Source organism: Furipterus horrens, unplaced genomic scaffold (assembly GCF_987537825.1).
Source record: "Furipterus horrens unplaced genomic scaffold, mFurHor1.1.pri manual_scaffold_2, whole genome shotgun sequence".
Lineage (NCBI taxonomy): Eukaryota > Metazoa > Chordata > Mammalia > Chiroptera > Furipteridae > Furipterus > Furipterus horrens.
In genome coordinates this window covers 154,970,478-154,993,224 of record NW_028327172.1, presented here as the reverse complement: position 1 = coordinate 154,993,224, position 22,747 = coordinate 154,970,478, and the positions used below count along the sequence as shown (strand labels likewise).

Genomic DNA, 22,747 nt, shown 5'->3' with positions numbered 1-22,747 from the left:
GCTCAAACCAGATCTAACAGCATGCAAGGGCCAGTCTGCTCCACAGCCCAGAGCTCCAATATAAGAATCCCTCAAAAACACAACATTTGGTGACTATGCTCCTCCATCTCAAACATCATTAATACACCCACTTTGGGATAACACTGAAGTTTCTTGACTAGTAATGATAGGTAATTGCCTAGTTTGAAGATCATTCCGGACCCCTGTTTTCCTTTTTGTCCCCTCTCCATTAGACTGCTTGGTGGGAAAAGAGAGAGCTGAGATCTGGTCATTTTGTTTCCATGGCTAGTCCTTCAGGCTGAGAACTGTGCCGACAGGAGAGTAAGAGGTATTTCGCGGGAAGGAAGAACCTGCTGTTCTGTCTCCTGCACTCCCCCCTCCTCCCCTCTTGTGTCTCTGCAGCCTCTCCTTGGTGCCTTTCCGACACCTGTGACACCCGCGTGCTGCCAATGAAGTGCTGCTTGCCTTCAGTTTGTTTAAACACTCAGGGATTTTAATTAACTGATTGCTGTTCTAAGAACTGACATCAAATACTCTTGTGATCTTTCATGGCGATGCAGAAACCACTGGGTAGAGGAGACAGGAAGTAGCCCTGCCCCCAGCACATGCTGGTTAGCTGATCCTGGGCCAGAAACACCCCATAAACCCTCAGGCGAACATTTATTAGAAATGTCACTGAGATGAAGTTGCCATGGTGCGGTGGCCTCCAGCTGAGCCCAGACTCTGGGGAGGGGGAGGGGAGGGAAATTGGGTTCCAGCTCATGCTGATTAAACATTGCCTTGACTCCCATCGACAGAGAAAGCACAACAGAGGGACAGTGGTGATGGTTTTATTTAAAAGGTGATTCAGGTGAGGTTTCTTTTTAACTTGGTCGAACGAATGTTGCCGAAATGTTTGGGGGCAGAGAAGTAAAATCAGAAGCTGACACAAAATGACTTAATTGCTTTGCCAAATACATGCGTTTTGAAAAATGAGAGAAGCAACAGGAAAGCTTGCATTACTGATTTTAAATCCTTGGTTACTGCAAGCAAACACAGCAACAAACCTGGAGAGAAATGCCGTCCAAGTTGAAGTAAAGGCAATCTTGGCTTTATTACACACAGGTAGACATATGGGCTCACTGGGGCAGAGGGCTTTTGAATTCTTTTTGCCTGATGTCATTTTAAAGAGATGTGCAGCCAGACATTCTGACCCAAAGGCTGTGGATTCAGATCAAACCAAGTGTGTGGTTTTATTTTTCAGCTGTTCTGGGGGTCCTGTTACGTGATGACCTGCACTCCGGCTTTTGTAGATGAGCCTCATCTTCCTGATTAAATTAACAAACATAAGCAACCCCCTCAACCCCCAACCATGACTTGTCACCTTGGACATACATCAAACGCAGGATTTGAAGTGATTTATGGGGTCAGGCAGACAGACTCTGGCAGCTTTGGAGTGTAAAATTATAACCTTAGGAAAGTTTGTTTCTGTGAACTTCAGGTTCATCATCTGTAAAACTGAGTGAATAATAATAATGATACATACTTTATTTGTTATCTATTGCTGCCTAGAAAATCACCCCAAGTGTAGCAGTTTAAAACCACAGACTCTTATAATATTACATTTTCTAAGGGTCAGGAATCTACAGGAAGCTTAGCTGGGAAGTTTCGGTTCAGGATAAACAGACATTGGCTGAATCTCAAGAGGTCTGAGGGCTCTAGGACTGAAAGACCTGTCCCCACTACAGCTCCTTCGTGAGCTGTGGACAGGAGGCCTTGGTCCCTGGCCTTGTGGGTCTCTCCACTGGCAACTTGAATATCTTTATGACAAGGCACTGGATTCCCCCAGAGGAAGTGATCCAAGGGAGAGCAATCTGGAACTCACCATGTCTTTATGGCAGTGCCTTGGAAACAACACACCATCACTTCTGCTCTGCTCTGTTGGCTGTACAGACCAAGCCTGAAAAAATGTCGGGGAGGACTGCCAATGCATGAAGGCCAGGAGGCGGTGATCCTGGGGGACATCCTGGAGGCTGTGGCCCTCACCTCCATGAAGGATGTTTCCAAGGTGAGTGAATACCCATGTGCAGTGAGTAGAGGCATCCTGTAGAGGTTTAACAAAAAAATGTGTTTTTGTTAGTTCATTTATAGAAAGCATTCTGGTTTAAAACATGAGACAGAAAGAAAGTGGATCAAGAAATATATATAACACACATAGAGGATCAAATGAAGACAACATTCATTCACTCAACAATTATTTATAGGTTCTCTCGCATGTACCGGACATTGTTCTAGTTAGTTGGATTATATTAATAAACAAAACCAAGGTCCCTGTGCTCATGCAGCTAACATTGCAGGGGAGAGAGATGGACCCTGAAATGAAGGCATGAGAGATGTAGACTGAAATATTAAGTACGGGGTTAGGTAGACCTCATTGAGAAGGTAGACTTGAGAAGACTTGAAGGAGTTTGTGGGGAGACACTAGGAGTCCCCAAGGTGAGATCACACCTCACGCTTGGGGGGGGGCAAGAAGGCGAGGGTGTTGAACAGAGAGAGAGTGAAAGTTGGAGAGAAAAGGGGAGATGAGGTCATGTAGAGCCCTGCAAGCCTACGGGAGAGCTTGCTGTCCCGGGAGAGTAGCTGACCAAGGCCAAGTTGGTGCAATATAACATCCAGGCCATGCCTGGGCCGAGGCCCACTTCCCAAGGCCACTCCCAGCCAACGGCTGAGTGCAGGAGGCCCATGAGGCAGGCACTTTCCTGGGAGACAAACTCCTCTGCAGGGATTCCAGAGGACGTGCTCAGCCTTTCGGAGACCACAGCATGGTCTGGCACCTTCCCACCTAACTTTCCTCCTGTCTCTCCTTCACCCGCAGTCTGATAGCTCTCCAGCCTCCTTCACTCCTTCCCAATTTTTTCTCCAGCAGATCCTCTAATAAAAACCTTGCTCATTTAATCCTACCTCAGTGTCTGCATCTCAGGGACCTGGACTAATGCACTGCGGTAAGGCACTGGCTTTTATACTAAGCCACTGCAGTGTTCCAAGCAGAGAAGGAACACAATCTGGGCATTTTCAAAAGATCATTGTGACTGCATTTTGGACAAGAAATCGTAGGAGAGACAAGAGTCTAAGCAGGAGGCCCAGTGGAAGGAGTGCTGTGATCCAGGTGATAACGAGGTGGGGGCCGGGGTGGGGGTAGCAGGAAGGGGCTGGAGGAATGGTCTAATCCTGAGGTTAGTTTGAAGGCAGAATTGGTAAGAATTCCTGGTGCATTAGATGTGAGATGTGAGAAAAAGAAGAGGTAAGGATTTTTCGCCTAGAAACTGAACAGATGGAGTTGCCAGTCGTGGGAATGGGGGAAAGTGGTAGAAGCAGATTTGGGGGAAATTTGGACACATCGAGTCTGATGTCTTCTAGATAGTCACAAGTGAAAATGTGAAGTAGTGACTTAGATCCACACACATGCAGTTTGGGAGAGAAGTCTGGGCTAAAGATGGACATTCAGGAGCTGTAATGTGTAGGTGGTACAGAACTACAAAGGGGCAAGTGAGGAGAAGGAAGGGAAGAGGACAAGGACATGGTGACAGGATGAGAGTGAGGAGCAGCAGGAGAGCTAGAGGGAGGGGGAGGCAAGGGCAGTGAGGACAGTGCATGGAGCAAAGAGAGCCATTAACACGGTCAAATGGGCCAATGCTGTGAAGGTCAAGCAAGTTGAAGACTGAGATCTGGCCATTGGATTTAGCAATGCAGAGGTCAGAGGTTATAAGTAACTATTAAGGAAACAGATGATTCTTGTGTTCCTTGTCAGAGACTGTGCTCCCAGGTGTGGGGACTCCACCATCATCCCCAGGACCAGGTCCTAAGTCACATCCATACCTCACCTCCCCCACCAGCCTTCCCAACCAGGTCTTCTTCAGAGGACAGCCTTTTAATCTAGCCGTCAGTCACTCCCTGCTAGAGTGGGGCAAAGTGCTTGTGGTGGTGACACCACACACACACACACACACACACACACACACACACACACACATTTTAACAAGTGGCTTCTGGAGATGGTATTTCTCAACCAAAGGAGACTCTTCATGGATGACATTTCAGCCAGGTGAAGGTTGGTTGAGGCCCTGGGTGCAAAAGAAAATATTGGGCGCCTTTATAAAAGAGAGAGACAGGGAAAATAAAAATACATGCTAACCATATTTTATGCAGTGTAGTAATAAAACCAAACTTGGTGTCATTAGAAAAAAGTGTAAAGTTGGGGTTTTGCGGGGCTCTTCAGAAGTCAGGGCCCAGGGCACACATCCGGGGTGCCTGCCTTTAAATCTGCCTCTGAGCTGGGAGACCACATCTTGCATCTCAGAAGCGACACAGGGTGCGTGTAGAAAGGAGAGCACTGGACAGTGATAGACATTGGCCCCTGGTCCCAGCTCTGTTGCCCTGCATTTCTCACCTCGCCTCTCTTGGCCGAAGCTGCCCCATCTGTGGCATAAGGACATTCTGTGTGTAACAGTATGATCTTCTCAGAACATCATGGATTTCTGATACATTTAATTTTACTATAAAAAATTACGAGAATTCTTCCAGCAAAAAGGAGAAATCTAGGCTTTATAGTTTCATTAGACTTATTTGATAATATATGTCTTATTAAACATGGGCTACTGGAGGAGGAGGAGGAGCAGCTGTCGACCTCACCCAGCTCTCACTTTAGAGTCATTTGAACAATAATTTAAGAAAAATGTTTGGGAGAAAACTTTGAATTGAGAAAGTCCTACTTATTGACTAATTTTTTATCCTGGGATTTAGGGGAAAGATAAACCACCAATTGATCAAAATCCTGGAGCCATTTTGGCCACAGGATCCAGTTTTCTAGGCGAGAATCCCTGCTGGAAAATCTCTCAAGTCCACTCCAGCTGCATCTAAGAATCTACAAAGAGACACCTTCTTCCTCTTCAGCAGAGTCCTGGGCGAGGCCAGAAGCTAAAGCCACCTGAAATACCACAGTGTGGTCTCCCGAGACCAGACTGCTTCCCCAGAAGCTGAATGGCTTTATTTTACTTTAGGTAATAAATTAAATAAGTTTCCAGGGAAGGGGTTTCAAACAGATGGGATATTTAAAACTGCCAGCTGTAATCCTCTGTAAAAGTGAGGAAAGCCGAAGCAGGGTGTCGAGGGACCACTTAGACATTTCAGTCTTAGAATCAAAATATTTGTGAAGACACAAACATGTGTGAGAGTTCCTTACAAAGAAAAGCAGAGCAAGAATTGATTACTGCTGTTTTCCTGCCTCCCTTCTCAGAAAGGCTAATATATGTAATTACCACATTGACCTCTAGATGGCAGTCAATGAATGGAAAGATAAAAATCTGAGTAGGAGAGACCTATAGAAACTAATTAAAGCTACAAAAACAATATGTTTTTTAAAAATACAGCATCATAAGAGTGTATAGGCAAAATGTGAAGAAAAAACTAAGACATTAAAGTTGTGTATATAATATACAACCAATTTCTTAAGAGAAATCACATTCCAAACTATTGGAATTCTATCGTCGGCAGCCGTCCGTCTCGAGAGACGATGGTGTAGCTTCTTAAGAGTCTATCTGCACCGCCGAGAATGGCTGTGCAGTCCGACTCGGGAGTGACATGGTATCTGTCTCCTCCCGTGTTGAACCGACATCTTGCGATGACGCTGAAGCTACAGAGCCTGGGCAGGGTGATATGGAGGGTCTGCTGTTGCCCATGCAGCAGACCCCCCCTCTCTTCGCAGCTGAAGGATCCAAGGGAAAGACGGAATCAATACAGCTTGGCTTCAGGTGCGCCGCAGGAGTTGCCGGTGTTGACTACAACGTCAAACCGCCTTAGGGACTCCGGCTCCGGATTTTCTGTCGGGGTTTACTCCCTTAGCCTTTCCCCTGAAGAGGTATGCCGCAAGGCAGCGGAGGTTTTTTGGAGTCAGAGTTTTCCTTCTCTGATGTGCCCTGACTGGAAGATCGAACCAGCGACACTTAGCTCGCAGGCCGACGCTCAATCCACTGAGCTAAACCAGCCAGGGCTTGGAATTCTATAACCATTTAATAACTTACATGGGATACATTTGTGATAGTTGAAAATTATAATACGAACATTTACGCCTTGCTTTATGCAATAAAGTTACTGTACTAGGTGACTCTGGAAGTCCCTTTAAGTTCTAAAATTCCTGAAAAGTAGTATGCAAATTCAGTTATACAACTTGAAAATTTTTTATATATTTTAACAATCTTCATGTTGATTGCCTAGCAGTTTCTGATCCTTTGGAACAGTTATCTGAAATAAGGTCAGTGATATATTCTGTATCCATTCACCTGTAGGAGAGCCTGCTTGGGTCTGTCGCCTCCCCTGGGTGGTGACTGTTGGTGCGTCAGGAGTCTGCGGCCTGACACAGAGATGTTCAGCAGTGTTGGGTGAACTGTGCAGACGGCAGTGGAGGGACCTGTGTGTCATGGGTCCTTAAGTGAGGCTGCAGATCTGCTATGAAGGGTGGGGGAATGCTGATCTATGGAGGGCTTCTCCCGGGGCACAGGCCTGGAGTCTAGCAACATGCAGCCTGGATCTTCTTGTCCCATCCCCAGAGAGCTCTGAATGCAGAACTTGGTGACATGTGTTGAGGCCCAATGGCTCCTGGAACCAATAACCCCCCAAAAGAAGCCAACCTCCTATCCTGGGTCAGTCAAAATTGAGGCAAGCCAGCACTCCCACTGCAGGAACACAGAACCAAATATCCAAATGACAAACTTCTAGTTTATATGGACGAATTTCTTCCTGGGAGTTTGCCATCTTAAAGCCTTACTTATCTGTAGTTCAGGGGGCAAAAAAGGATGCTTGACAGTCCAAAATGCTTACTACTTAAAATTATTTTTCAAAAAATTAAGGCTATTTTACAAAAACATAAATTCATCTCTAGGTCTATTCCCTACCTCCAGGCAGAACAGCTCTTAAGCCATGACAAAAGCAGAAAACAAAAACAAATTTAAAAAACCACCCCCTTTTCCTTTGATTAAGTTTCCAGAGATTTCATCATCTGCCTCTTTCTCTTTCTGTTCATCATTAGCACATTTTTATAATTGTGCAGCTGTGATCTAGATTTGTATTCAGGCAGCTCCACTTACTGGCTATGAGGGTTTAAGCAAACTACCTATCTTCTGAGAGTCTCCCTTTCTTCACTTTTGTAAAGGGTATTAGAATATGTACTGATTAGAGGTGTTGCAAAGCTTGAATAAAAGTGTATGTAAATAACCCATGTTGTTGGACCACTATAGCTAATCAATTAATACATGGTCCCTTCTGTTCTCTCCTCCCAGTGGGCAATGTTTGGGTTATCATGATAACTTAGGAAGCACTGCGGAAATTTAGCAGTCTTGGACACCAGACATTCTACTTCACTCAACTCAGCCCCACAAAATGAAAAATCATCCCCTGGCCCATACGATTTTCAAATACACAGCTAAATATTCGTGTGGCTGAAAAATGATTATCTCAGCCCAAGAATGTAATTGCATGTTACATATAATGCAAACAAGCATTTCGCATGCTTAGAAATATCCTGAATTTTTTAAGTACAGTTTGTCTTCAATCCAGGGAAGATCTTCTTGTGTTGTGTGTAACTTTGCCAAGAGTTGTTGACAGTTTTGTAAAATCACATTAACCAGGTTAACGTCACTAAGTCTATGATGAAAGTGCATGAGTCACCGACACAACCTACTTGGGTCAGTCCACGTTGTCGCCATTCAGTCCCTGGCAATCGCACACAGAGGGCATGGAACCCACCATCCGTTGTATCACAACGGCAGCATTATGCAGATTAAAAATAAACTTTGTGTGAAGGAAGTTATCTTGTCTCTTCACTTTGGGATGGAAAACAGAGAGTTAAAAGATACAGTACTGATTCTCAAACAGGGGCACTGGGTCTATCAGTCAGCTTCCAAAGCTGGGTGTTCCCAGCCACGAGCCCACAGGGTATTCCTGGGCTTCCTCCCCTGTGCACAGACTTCCGGCAGCAGCCCCTTACTGGGCAGGCCCCAGAGGCTGCAGGGCCTTCACAACACACCCTTGGCCTGGGTTCTTAGCAGTAACCAGCTCCAAATATAAGATGGGACTGCCTTCCCCTTCGGTCCCCAGGGGAATCCCCTGGCCTTCCCCATTCACCTGAGCTTCCTTTTCCTCCAACTGCATGCCCTGGGGGAAGCCAATTCTCCGTGTCCTGTTGCCTGTCACTGAGAGGGGAAGACCCTTGGGCTGGCCAAGGGCAGAGTTCTGTCCCAGCTAGGGGCTCACTTCCCCATTTGCTGCTTCCCATGCCCCTCCCAGCTAGAGATGTCAGACTTAGCAGATAAACTTGCAACGTTGGGGACATACTGATGCTAAACCACACATACAATATTTGGGACATACTTGCACCAAAAAATGATGTGTTGTTTATCTGAAATTCAAATTTAACTAGAATCCTATGTTTCATCTGGCCACCCTAGTCCTCATGCCTTCACCTGAAGTGAGAGAGGAGAGAAGTCAAGGAGTTCTGACGGGACAGGCCACCAGGCTCAGACTGTGGCCCAGAGAGGCCAGGGCTGCCCTGGCGGGCTGGCTGCTCTTTCCAACGCCAGGACCAAGATGTCCTCAATAAGCTTCCTTAGGTCTGCTCCCTTGGAGAATTAAGAGCATTCTGTTTAGAATCAGGAAAACACAAATATGCCTTTTTATACTGATGATCTGCAGAATCTTCTCATTTTAAAGTGAAAGAAACAGGAGGCACACAGTCCTTGTGGCCCCAAGATAAAGGTTGCATTGAGTCTTTTGGGCTCCCTGATAATCTCAGCTGGTCCCAGAATCAGAGTTCATGCAGAGCTTAGAGGTCACCTATGGGACCAGGTAACATTACAAGTGAGCAAACGGAGGCCAGAGAATCAACTTGCTCTTGACACCCAGAGCGGCCTTCTTTCCAGTCTTCTATGCAAACAAGACTCCAAGGGTGTCTAGGTGATGGCCACAGGAAATGGGATAATCAGTCCTGACATTCTGAGCAATCTGGATCCCCTAGGAAGTGATGTGTTCAGGTATCACTAAGAAAACTACCTGTTGGGCAATAATAAACTATTGGAAAATCCTGATCTCTTCAAGGTGGAACCGGTAGTTGTGAGAAATCAGATAAAAATCTTTTAATTCCAGGTTTTTTTCAAAGCTAAGGACTTTGTGACCTAAAGATGTAAGGTTTGTGCAAGATATTTATGACAGGGCGTATATACCCTCTTGTGAAATAGAAAATACATATATGGTTTCTGCCCCCAGTTACTCTCACAGAACTCTTAAGTCTTTGTAATTTCGTAAGTGATAAGAGCACTGGGAACATTTTTTTGTTCTAGCAGTTGGTCTTTGATGCTCTTCCTGACACAGGGCTTCTAGATTCCTTAGAATTTCCTGGGTGATAGCAGTGTCTTCATTCTAATGAGGTGCCCCTGCATGAGCTCCTGGATGGGGGCTGGTCACCAGAAAGACCAAACCAAGATTAGAAACTTTCAGCCTTACTCCACTTTCTCCAGAGAGAGGAGAGGGGCTGGAAATGAAGTTAGTAATCGATTATGCCTATGCAACGAAGTCTCCATAAAAAGCCCCAAATTACACGGTTTGGAGAGCATGTGGAGGTGCTGGGGGAGTGGTATGCCCAGGCAGGGCAAAGGAAGCTCCGTGTCCCTCCTCACATACCAGCCCTCTCATCTCTACCACCTGGTGTTCATCTGTGTCCTTTACCATACTTTATATAATGAACCAGTGAACAGTAAGTAAACTGTTTTCCTGAGTTCTTCAAGCCACTAGCAAATTAATCCAATCCAAGGAAGGGGTTATGGGGACCTCTGATTTGTAGCCGTCAGTCAGAAGCACAGGTGACAATCTGGACTTGTGATTGGCATCTGAAGTCAGGTGGGAGCAGTCTTGTGGCACTGAGCCCTTAACCTAGGGATCTGCCACTATTCTTAAGGAGTTCAATTGTAGGATACCATCAGGTTTAACAGAATTGCAAAGATATGGGGGGATGGGGGTGGGAATACACCTGGTGTCCAAAGTGTTGTGTGATAATAATGTGAGCCTTAAGGAAAATCACAGGAGGAAGAGTGAGTTTTTCTCTGCTTACCTCTGCTATGAGCAGATAGGGTCCCCTTGGCCTTGACAGTCCCAGAGGGACCAAACACTCTCCTGGTGGCTAATGTAGGACATTGCATTTCCTAGACTCTAAGCAGGTGTCTCCACCTTCTGGGCTGGATGATTCTCTGTTGTGGGGCTGTCCTGTGGATTGCAGGATGCTGGCAACATCTCTGGCCTCTACCCATTTAATGCCAGTAGCACGCCCTCCCAAGTTATGACAACGAAAAAAGTCTCCAGACATTTCCAGGTGTCCCCTGGGAAGCAAATTGCTCCCCTCCCCGCCAACACTGAGGACCCAGATCTACAGGCCTGGGCCCAGTTCCCCCTGTGACCCTGGCTATACGTTTCCTACCTTGTGGCCCTTGAAACACCAATTAAACATACTTGGTTGAGTTGCACCAGTGAGTGCTGCAGTGATTGTTGCAGACCTCTGACCAGCAGAGTCCACGGCGTTGTGGATGAGGGAATAAATGCACAGCGACGGCAAGAATCCTGCGGAGAAGAGGGAACAGAACTGGCCACTTTCTAGAGAAGAAAGCGCAGTTTGCCCCTGCCTTAACAGGCTTTTATTGGTTTCTTAGGCAGATTACGTCCAAGAAAATTGTGAATCATTGTGCTAATCATTGCCTTATATGATTATTACTTTTACATATTAGAGAAAAAAATTGTTACACATGCATGGATGATAAGGATAACTTGTCTAGCCACATCCTGTTCTTAGAAAATGGCCCAGAATAGGCTCTAAGAGACTGGTTCTAGGTTACACACTGAACATCTGTTGTTCTCAGCCCAGGATGACAGGGTCTTTTAGTAGAAAGCAAGCTTTTAACTATTATATAAATGCAGGCCTGGTTCCTCATGGGAAAACCGGTGTGTGGAGTGGGTCCTGCCTGCCTCCATGCTCCCAGTGGTTTTCCGCTCTGGGGCTGAGCTACATTTGCAACCACCAGGCACCCCGTCTTCCCATAGTGATAATGCTCTTCAGCCACAGCTCAAGCCCAAATGCTCCAGTTGTCACCACCAACACCCAGGTGTGTCTCAGCTCGCACGCACACCCAAAAATGTTTAAATCTGCACATCTTTCCACTCACATCACTGGGCCATAAAAGCAAGTTTGAGCTTCTGGTGCAGTTGAAATCATCATTTCTGATCTGCTGTATATTTTGAATATCCTTGGACCAGGGACACCTGGCTCCATGTCCCAGCTGTGTAACTGCTTCCAGAGATGGCATTTTGGTCACTCTCTGGAAAATCCTTCTGCTTCTAGATTCTTCTTTGAAGCACTCCCTCTAGTTTCTGTGTGCTTTTTAACTCAGACTACAGACTCTGTGCTGCAGTCGGAGCTGGCCGGTCCCAGCTTCCCAGGTAGGCAGGGGTGTGTTGGGATTTGGAGTTTCAGAAACTAGCAACAGTGTGCCAGTCCACCCAGGAATGTTCATTTCTGACCAGCAGGTGAACAAATCCAGAAGATTCTTCTAAGCTTCCCACTCACCTTCAGAAGGGCCACCAGAGCTGAGGGAATAGGAAGAGCTAGAAGAGGAGGAATGCATGGAGAGGAAAGGAAGCAAATTCTTGCATTGTTTTGTGTTTCACAAAGACCTGTTAGGGTGAGTGGTAACTCAGGCAAAGGGGTCTTCATTGTGGAAGCAGAGCTACTTGCCATGGATAGGGAAACTGAGAGAAAAATAAGCAGAAGTTTTGTTGAAAGTCCATCAGTGAAAAGAAACCAAATGGATGTAGTAAAACTGACTCCCAGGCCCTGTTTCTTTTTTTCTTATGTGGCAGGAGGAAACCACACATTTGCACAACCAGGCCCTACCTCCGCTGCAGAGAGAGCAGCATCCTGTGAGACCAGCAGGGTGGAAATAGCCGGCACCAAGGGGGAAGGCAGTGGCCCTGGCTGGGAGTCATGGGACCAGTCCAAATGTGGGGGTGGGTGAGAGCGATGGAACCTCCGTTGCCTAATACATCTGAAGACTTTTTGCAGAGCTGATGTACTTAATTAGTTGTGGAAGACAACGTACCTTTCTGACACGTACGGATTAGACTTAGGCTGGGTAAGATGATTGTTAAAAGAGATCTGAGCCAAAGCAAATAGTAAGGAGGTTTAAAAATTAATAATTCACCAGGCTTGCCAAGTGGCAGGCTGTCTGAAGAGAACACACACGGTCTTGCCCCAATGGCATAATTTGTCAGACACTCTGAAAAAAGATCCATGATCATTTGATTTTACAAGTGCCCTCCTCCCTTTAGGGAGGGCACGGTGAAGGTCAGGAACAAGGCCTCAGCTGCCACCACCATAGCCCTTTAGGAACGTGGTTGTATTACAGCTCAAGGTATACAATCTGTCCTAGTGTGTTCAGGCTGCTGCAACCAAAGCACCATAAACTGGTTGCTTAAACAATGAGTATGTATTTCTCACAGTTCTAGAGGCTGGAAGGGCAAAGACCAAGGTGCCAGCAGATTTGGTGTCTGATGGGGATCCACTTCCTGGTTCATAGATTCTGTCTTCTCTTCTCACATGGTAGGAAGGGGGTGGAACTCCCTGGGGTCTTTTTTAATAAGGGCACATTAATCCCATTCATGAAGAAGCCACTCTTGTGATCTAATCACCATTGCCCCCATGGCCTCATGTTAAAACAACTTCTCATTGGAAGTTAGGATTTCAGCACTGAATTGGGGAGAAACATAAATATTCAGCTTATCGCACAATCCCACCACTATTTCTGTACTATCTTTGGAGTGAGATTAATCATATTTGGGTTATTCTTAGGTACAAAGAAATGTCCATTGAATTTGGTGAGGCAACAGTAAGTAACTATCCTGAAGGTTCAGATCCTACTGATTTCAAATCTCTCACCTACACTGTGACAAGGACTCCAGGTGGTGGGCTGCCCCTCTTTCTGTCTCCATAAGCCCTACATGTTCAGTTCCACCACATACCCTATTCCATCTTCACCTCAGCCTCTAATACTCTTGACCCTTGAACAACATGGGTTTAAAACTGCACAGGTTCACTTATTTTTTTTTTAAATAAGTAAGTACAGTACTACAAAAGTATTTTCTCTTCCTTATGATTTTCTTAATGACATTTTTTTTTCTGGCTTATTTTATTGTAAGAATACAGTATATGATGCATATAACATATAAAAAATGTGTTAATTGACTGCTTATGTTATCAGTAAGGCTTCTAGTCAACAGCAAGCTATTATTGGTTAAGTTTTTGGGAGTCAAAAGTTATATGAAGATTTTCAACTGCATGGGGATTGCCTCCCCGCCACCCGCCACTAGCCACATGCCACCATGTTGTTCAAGGGTCAATCACACTTTCCCCTACTCACTCTTCTCTGACCACACAGGATACTGGCCCCTTGCTCTCGCTCCAGGGCCTTTGCTCCAGTTGGAGTGGTGCATGCCCCTCCTCAGGCCCAGGCTCATATCCTTAACTCTTTCCAATCTTTGTTCAGTGAGGCCTGTTCTGGACACTCTTCCACTGGTCTCTCTCCCCTAATGGAATGCAAGCTACACAAGGGAAAATATTTTTGTCTCTTTCAATTCACTGCACATGACCATGCCTGGCACACAGTGAGTGTCAATAAATATTTGTTGAATGTAAATGTCCTGCTTTCCCTTCATCTTCTTCCTTCAGATTAAGGGTTTTGATAAAATCTTCTCCACCTACTTTCTCAAGTACACTGTCATCTCTCAAGAACGGAAACTGAGTTTCTAATAGGCAGGTGAAACATTTCCCTAACTTCCTGCATGGTCATGAAGTCCTTTCTACTTTTCATATTTCTTCATGAATTCACTGGAGAAACAGAAAGCTGGTGCCCTAGAATATCATTTTACTCAGAAACAGGGCCTTTTATTTTTGATCAGAAGTCATCTCCTGTCTGTTTACATCTATGTAGAATTCATATATAGTCTTTATATAATCACTAACATCAAATATATAAGAAGTCTAATAGATTATGAGTTTAAGCCATCACTTGTTAGAAGAATATTTTCTACATATGTTTTCTCAATATTTTAATACTAAACACAACAGGAGGAAGAGTGTATGCAGGCCAAACACTAAGTTAAAATTAAAACAAATCCACATGATATCTGAAACTATAGTTCTTTTATGAGGAAATATAAAATATGAATAGAGTCAATGAAGTCTTTAGAGCAAGAGAGTTCAATAGCTTCCCATGTTAGTAAAAGGTAGTGTTTGAAAATAATTATTATGTTGTTTAGGATAGGTATTTTTCTTTTGGCATAAAAAAAAAAAATATTATCAAGCTTCTCTCTACCAGAACAAAAATGGAACATGCAGAGGGACAGCTAAGAGGAGAGGCCACTTGACCAGATCTCTGATGTGCTTGAGGAAAAACAAAAAAACATCTGCTCTCCAGAAACAGACTGTGTCAATGTGGACATTTTGTTTAAAATCTGTGGGCCTCAGTTTTCTTATTTGTAAAACTTGGGGATTTCTAAGGTCCTATTCAGTTTACAAGTTCTTATTCTGAATTTGTCTCTATTACTGATACTGGACCAACTTCCTCCTCCCACCACACCACAAACACCACTCTTCACCACTGCTCACCCAACCCCTTCCTGGGTTCCCAGCTATCTTGCAGAATTTGCAGACACCACTGGCTTTGAGATGCACAATGGCCCCCCAGGCACAAGTGGTAACTGTTTTCAGATTCAACTTACAGGAGTAAGTTTCACAGCAGTTTATGCAGCTCAGGTCCTCTATATTACCACACCATTCACAGTCCAAACCCCTGCTCCATAGAGCAAAGGGGTACTGGGGTTAGTTTGCATAATAACCACATTTTCCAGAGTCTGCATTTGAGGCTTCCACATCCGGAACCTTGCTGACTGTGTGGGGGCTGCCCCCACAGGGTGAGCTGATTCTTAGGGACAGACAGTCACTTGCTCTCTCAAACGGACACCAGCCACTGCAGAGCCCACACCCAGCTACTTCCTCTGTCTGCTCTCTGAGTTCGCTCTCACACTCAGGGCCACTGCTCCCTGCCCTGCTCAACCAGGGGCCTGATTCCCGATGACTAGGAAGAGCCCCTAGGCCCAGGGACTGCTGAAATTGTTCACACTAGTTGATTTTCAGCTTGTTCTCCCTGCCTCACCTATTCCTTCCCATGGAAACTACAGTAAAGACTCCCACATTCCCCCCGCGCCTCCTGAACCTAGGATCTGTGAGCATAAAAAAATGTCTGCCTTCATGACAATCATTTCCATCTCTACGTGTCTTATCATACCTGATTACAGCAACCCTGGGCACCCTTAAAACAATCCCCCTGGTCAAAGTGGGGACAGCTGAACATCCAAGTAAGTGATGACAGCAAAGGATTATCATCCATTGCATAGAATAAGAACCCATGAGTTCATAATGATGATAATAAATACATGAGCAAAAAGCCCTTCCCTACAGTAAAGTGTCAATCAATAAATGTAGAAGGATTGAGGGGATCAGAAACACATTAGTGGTAAATACTAAAACTATTGGGTAAAGGTTGATGAGAATGGGGCATTTACATAGTCTCAAAGCATCTCCCCACAAATTGTGGGCGTTTTCTTTTTTTTTTTATTTTTGGAATGCATATGTATTTATTTATTTAAAGCATTAAAATAACATATAAAAAGTACTATTTCATAAAAATTACAATTCCTTTTTAAATCAAGGGTCAGCAAAGTTTTTCTGGAAAGAGTAGATATTAAGTATTTGCCCCTTGCTGGACAACAGACAAAAACAAGCATATTATGTGAAGCATATACAAAGAAAGAAAGAAATTTCCCCAAATATTAAATTTTTTTATTTCAAATTTTAATTTATAGATACAAAAAAATGAGTTTCACATTATTATCCCTTTTCACTAAATATTATCCTTTATAATTTTTTTAACCATTTATGAATAAAAAGCCATTCTTTGCTCACAGCTGTATAAAGAGGCAGTGGGCTGGATTTGGCCCTCAGGTGATAGATTGCTCACCTCTGCTCTAAAGCAAAGTCAAGAACTCCCTTTGAGATGACCTACTATTCAAGAGAAATTGAGATTTTAATAGTGAAGTGTAACAATGGCAAAAAGAATAGCATATGCAAAGAATAGTTGCCATATACACTTAAAGAGCACATATATACTGTGTGTCATTTGAAAAACTGAAACTATTACTGTGAATGAGAAGGCAGTTCAAGAAAAAAACAACCCTTACTTACAAGCAGAATGGCTTAATCTTTAAGTCATTATTGTTTGGAAAATGCGTAGTAAGAGAAAACATGCAAACCAGAATAAATTTCTCAAAGTATAATGAGTTGTCACTGAAACTCATAAAAAAAAAAAGCAAACCTGTGAGAAATGATCAAACCAGCTCTTTTGAATTTTATAGCTCTCATGATTTGTTTCATTAATTAGAAATTTTAGACTGAAATTTCAAAGAAGGAAACTTCAAGTAATAAACATTATGATAAGGCATATGACAACCAATTGAATGCCATTAGTTACTGTGTTAATTTGCTTAAGCTACTTATATATCATGTTAGTACTTTATAATACAGGGCCATATATATCATTATTTCTTTAAAATAAAAAATAATTTGTTTCATTTCTATAGAATGTTGGACTCTAAGGCTTTGATTAATAAGAAAATTGTAATTAGACTATTACTTTTATTTATTTGTTTTTAAGTATATTTTATTGATTATGTTGTTACAGTAGTCCCAATTTTTTCCCCTTTGCTCCCCTCTGCCCCATAGCCCCCATCACCCAGCAATCCCACCCACCTTAGTTCATGTCCATGGGTCGTGCATATAAGTTCTTTGGCTTCACCCTTTCCTATATTATTCTTAATTTCCCCCTGTCTATTTTGTACCAACCAATTATGCTTCTTAATCCCTGCACCATTTCCCCATTTCTCCCCCTTCCCCCTTCCCAGCTTATAACCCTCCAAATGATCCCCATACCTATGATTCTGTTCCTATTCTGGTTTGTTTAGTTGGATTTTGTTTTTATTTTTTAGATTCAGTTGTTGATAGTTGTGACTTTATTTTCATTTTAGTGTTCATAGTTTTGATCTTCTTTTTCTTAAATAAGTCCATTTAATATTTCATATAATAATGGCTTGGTGATGATGAACTCTTTTAGCTTTACCATGTCTAGGAAAAACTTCCTCTGCTCTTCCATTCTAAATGATAGCTTTGCTGGTTAGAGTAATCTTGGTTGTAGGTCCTTGCTTTTCATCACATGGAGTACTTCTTGCCAGTTTCTTCTTGCCTGCAAAGTGTCTTTTGAGAAATCAGCTGAGAGTCTTATATGCACCTCTTTGTAGGTAACTCTCTGCTTTTCTCTTGCTGCTTTTAAGATTCTCTCCTTATCTTTCACCTTTGGCATTTTAATTATGATGTGTCTTGGTGTGGTTGTCCTTGGATCTACCTTGTTTGGGACTCTCTGTGCTTCCTGGACTTATATGTCTATTTTCTTCACCAAATTTGGGAAGTTTTCCTTTGTTATTTTTTCACATAAGCTTTCAATTTCTTGCTCTTCCTCTTCTCCTTCTGGCTCCCCTAAAATTCAGATATTGGCACATTTAAAGTTGTGTCAGAGGTTCCTAAGCCTCTCCTCATTTTTTTTCCAATTCTTGTTTCCTCATTTTGTAATGACTGACTGTGTTTTTCTTCCTTATATTCCAAATCATTGATTTGAACCCCAGTTTTTTTCCCCTTCACCATTAATTTTGCATGGATTTTCCCTCATTTCACTTAGCATAGCCTTCACTTCTTCCCTTATGTGTTTGCTATACTCAAGCATATCTGTCAAGCCTGTGAGCATCTTTATCACTAGTGTCTTGAACTCTACATTTGTTAGGTTGGCTATCCCCTCATCTCTTACGTTGACTATCTCCTCATTACTTAGTTCTCCCACTGGAACCTTGATCCATTCCCTGTTTTGGGCCATACTTTTCTGTCTCCTCATCTTGGCAGGCTCCTGTGTTTGTTTGCCTCTGTGTCTTAGGTAGAGTTGTCGCTCCTGTTATGTTGTAATGGGTGGGGCCTTAAGTATTCATCAGTACAGGGTACCCGTTTCACCACATTGTGGTACTGTATGTGGAGAAGGGGTCAAAGAGGAAACAATGCTCCTTGCTCAGCCCTTGCCCCTTTTCCAGGCACTTCTCTAACTTTTGTATGGGACTGGCGCCCCTCTAGCTGCTGCCCTGGCCATCATTCCCAGAGTGGGTGGGTCTATGGACATTCTAGGACCATGGAGCCCCTTTAAACAAGCAGACTCTGCTGAGAGACCAGTAGTGTTTTCCTCCACCCCAACCCCCACTGCTTTGCATAGTCAGAAGCAATGAGACTTGATTTTACCCGGCACTGGGACTGTGAGCTGCACAGTCTGGTCAGGAGATGGGAACGTTCCCCAGGTGTCCCTCCCCACTTTTTAAAATACGTGACTGCGCTTTCCAGTGGCCTGCTGCTGCTGCTGCTGCTGCTGCTGCTGCCGCCGCCGCCACTGCCATCGCCACCACACCGTGTCCTCTCCGCCCTGGCTCTGCCCCTCCTACCTGTCTGGTTGAGTATTTCTTCTTTATATTGTTACAACCATTCAGTGATTTACAAGCTGAGAGATCCCAGCCCAGCTCCCTCCCATAGCCTCTACCATTCTACTATATTCTTGTAACTTGTTTATAACTCTTATAAAGTTACGTCTTACAGGATATCTAGCTTTCTTCAGATAATTGCTTGACAGAGAATTCAACCCTGAGTAAAAGCTGCAGCTGCACACCAGAGATAACCATATAGCCTTGCGAACCTCTGTTTCTGTTACTGTCAGACAATCCTACAGTGCGCTCCAGTCCCCGCTTCCCAAAGCTGCCTCTCACCAAAGAAGAAGCAAAGCCTTTATAAAACCCTATCCCAATTCCATTTGTCGTCAGTGCCTTGTTAGAGACTCAGGTCTTGGCCTGGTCACCAGCAATAAAACCCCTCTTGCTTGCTCTATTCACTGCCTCAGAGTGTTCAGTCTTGCATGTGAAGCCACAACAATATCTTTGTTGGACTTCCATGCAGCTCGATTTTCTGAACTTCTGGTTGTTTCTAGTTTTGAGGTAGTTGTATTCCTTCTTAGTTGTGGAGGGAGACCCAGCATGTCTGTCTAGGCCTCCATCTTGGCCGGAAGTTCACAAATTGTGCTTTAATTACAAAGGAAAAATTTGTAACTTTCTATAAGAGAAATCTGGCAGACACCACCTGAACTCTAAAAGAAGTTTCTTCAGCATGGAGACAGTTAGAAGGCAAGCAAGAGGCCACGCGAAGCTTAGAGAAATCCCTTAAGGGGGGGTTGCACCAATGAGGAGCTCTAACTAAACTTCTGAAAATATCAAAAAATCTAACCAGAGGACCCTCTCTCCTGGCACTCTGGCTGGTTGAATACTGCTCAAGTTAGTTGAAACAGGGTGGTATAAACTAAAATTACTTAGCATTTGGGAAATTCTGGCATTTCCAATGTTTCTTCCCAAATATTAATTTACTTGGTGCTGTTTTTCACAGCAATTCTCAGATACGATGTCCTGTTATCTTCCCTTTTACATATGAGCAAAGTGAATTCAGAGGCTGAGTGATTTGGCCTGGGTTACACAGAGAACCAGGCAGGACCTGACATCACTGTCACCTGTGTTCACCTGCACCATCTCTGTCCAGATTACAAAGAGGTAAAAAAAACATTTTAACCTTTCTTTCAATTTTGTTTCCTAGGTATATTTAATCTCCGCATTCGGTAAAATTCCTGAAAAATAAAAAGATATATCAGAAAGGTAAATTACACTAACAGAGTCTTTCAAAGAGCATGTGTCAAGTAAAACATGGAACAGTAAAACAATGAAGAAATGTATTTTCATCTAGAAATACCAAAGAGACACATGTCATCTTCAGTACAGGAACCACGCCCACCCATTTCTCTCAAGAACATTTCCTTTCTCAACTATCATAATAAATGTCTAAATAATGTCTAATGTCTAAAATGTACGAAACCAGGAAGGAAATAGCAGAAAATAAATGCAAAGGAAACACCCTTTTACTACTATTTGACTTTCTAATTACGTGCATGTATTGCCGTGACAAAAATAGACTTTTTTCTTAAAGAAATGATCGTTTCATAGCAGGGTTAGGATAAACACATCAATCAGCACCTCTAATCTTGGGACAGGAGAGGTCATGCCCTGTAAACCATGGAGTTCAGGGATGGGGAGAGCTCTGCACTCAGTTCTAGCACCCCTGCTCCCTGTCACACAGCTTAGCCATAATCCAGCGAACGTGGTTTTCTTTTTCGAATTGGGAGGGTTTGTCTCTGACAGATTGGAAGGTGCTCATAAAACCGATGTGCCATGGCAGAGGTGGAATGATGCCTAACTTTGGCTCCATCTCTGAGTGAAAGAGGCTTCCAACATTTGGGGAGATTGTTTGCTACAGTTGTGAAGACTGGGGAAATTCATAAATTATAAACGCCTTTCCTTTCAATAATCCATACAAGGTCTCCAAGAAGAAGCAGCCTTCTAAAGACTCTTTCCACTTGTACAGAAAAGGAAATTTCTGGTATTTCTGGTGTAAGGTATGGGGAAGGGATGAAGGTTTCTTTTGAGGTGTTGGAAGGTGAGCTGGAAGCACGCTCCCGCAGATCTCTGGGTGAACCCATTGCTCCAGGTGGTGAGGTCCGCCTGCTGCTCCTGAGTGCACCAAACACCATCTTGCCGCTCATCCTGACTATGTCCATGTTGCTTGCCCTGCCTGGAATGCCGGTCCCTCCTGTCTTTTTTACCTAAATACCTCACCTTCCTGAAGAGGCTGTGTAATAGTAGTTTAAAGATTTAGATTTGATCAGATCTAGGTTTGGATAGATAAGAGCAAATTCCTTACTTTTTTGGAACCCCAATTCCCTTATCCATAAATTGGGAATAGTAATTGGAGCTACATCATTTGGTTATTATGTTGATTCATATATATACTGTGTCCAGGCAGTGTTCAATAAATGGCAGCCACTTTTAAACAAATCCTACTTTATAGAGAATGTTAAAGGTGAGGGAAAAAAAATACTTACTTTTATAGATTAAGAAATTGAGACCCAGAAAGTTCAAATGATTTACTCAGCACAGTTGGCCCTAGCATGTGGGTCCAGAGGCCCCCAATGCAGCCTCTGGGCTCGCCATACAATGCTGTTTCTTCTACACTGAGAGCTCTCCATACCTTTCTGACACAGTAGCATCCTTGCCTGGAATCTGAGCATACTGACTACACCACTCTGAGATCCTGAACTGGTATTTTTATATGTACATGTGTCTTCCCAGATGGAGCAAAGTTCTGTAAGAGTATGCTATGACATCAGGTTCTTGTCTGATGTATCTTTGCCTCCTCCCAGATTGCCTAGGTCAAGGCTAGCTCTTGGAAGGAAATCAGTCAATCCTTCCTGTTTCTGAGAAAGTTAAGCTGTGAAATCATTCTCAGAACAGAATCTGGTTTCTCCATCTCCTCAAGCTCAAATCTAGGCCAATGAAATGTAGTAGCACATCATCTTCTCTGTAACAACACATACACCATTTTGAAAGGTCTCTGCTCACTCAACACATTGAATTAAAAATGTGGAGATAGCTTCATTCCTTTGAAACCAAACTAATGCTTTTTGTATTCATAATCCATGGAAGACATTTCTATCACCATGGCTCCTGTGTCTGTTTTCTGAGAATCACAGTGATGTTTATAATATTACATTTTCAAGGTTCTGTTTTTAGATACATTACTAAATGCCAGCACTATTTGCATGAACTTTCTGCACAGTCTTCTTATGGCCATATCTTAACTTAAAAGAAGGAAATTTAAGAGCCCCCCAGAAAATTGTGTTTCCACACCTGTGCAGGGAGATAGCATGAAGATGTAAAGGCTCAAAGGTAGGATGTACAAATGTGCAGGAACCATGAACAAAAAGACCAGCTTAAGCAGCCAGAGTAGGTTATTGGCAAAAACCTGCCCTAACTCCCTAAGCCTGGCTTGGATAATCAATAATTTCATCTGTTGGTCCACAGCAGTACATCTGATGGTAAAATGTTTTATTATAGTGCTATAATTTCTCCACAGCCATTTTTCAAAAATTAACCATGTTAGTATCTTTATAGAACTAATATCTTAGCAAACTACAGTCCTTCAGTTTCTCATGTATGTAACAACAAGGCAAGTAGTAGAGTGTTTTAGTGCCTGGACTCTGGCCACACGCTCCTGCATTTAACTCTTGGCTTTAGTACTTACTACTGAAAGGACCTCAAGCAATTATTTAAATTCTCAAAGACTCAGTTAACTCATCTATAAAATGGGAACATTAATATTACCTACCTCACAGTATTGTGAGGACTGAGGAAAACATAAAGGGCATAACAAAGTTCCTTGAACATAGTGAACATGGGATAATGCCACCTGTGGTGGTGGTGATGATGATGATGATGATGATGATGATGATGATGATGATATTGCTGACGACTTGCTTTACATTATACAGAGCATGATACCCTTAGTAGAACATGTGTTCCAACACGTGGTTCTGTCTATGGTGGTAGTGATGGT

General features: G+C 43.4%; 1 long non-coding RNA gene across 1 annotated transcript; it reads right to left on the bottom strand.

The window, feature by feature from the left end:
- Nucleotides 1–1,068: 1,068 nt before the first annotated feature.
- On the bottom strand, nucleotides 1,069–10,666 carry LOC150019766 (uncharacterized). Its single transcript, XR_016509294.1, has 2 exons — nucleotides 10,496–10,666; nucleotides 1,069–2,083 (listed from the first exon to the last, which is right to left on the bottom strand). It is a non-coding gene; the product is annotated as an uncharacterized LOC150019766 (long non-coding RNA).
- Nucleotides 10,667–22,747: the final 12,081 nt, after the last annotated feature.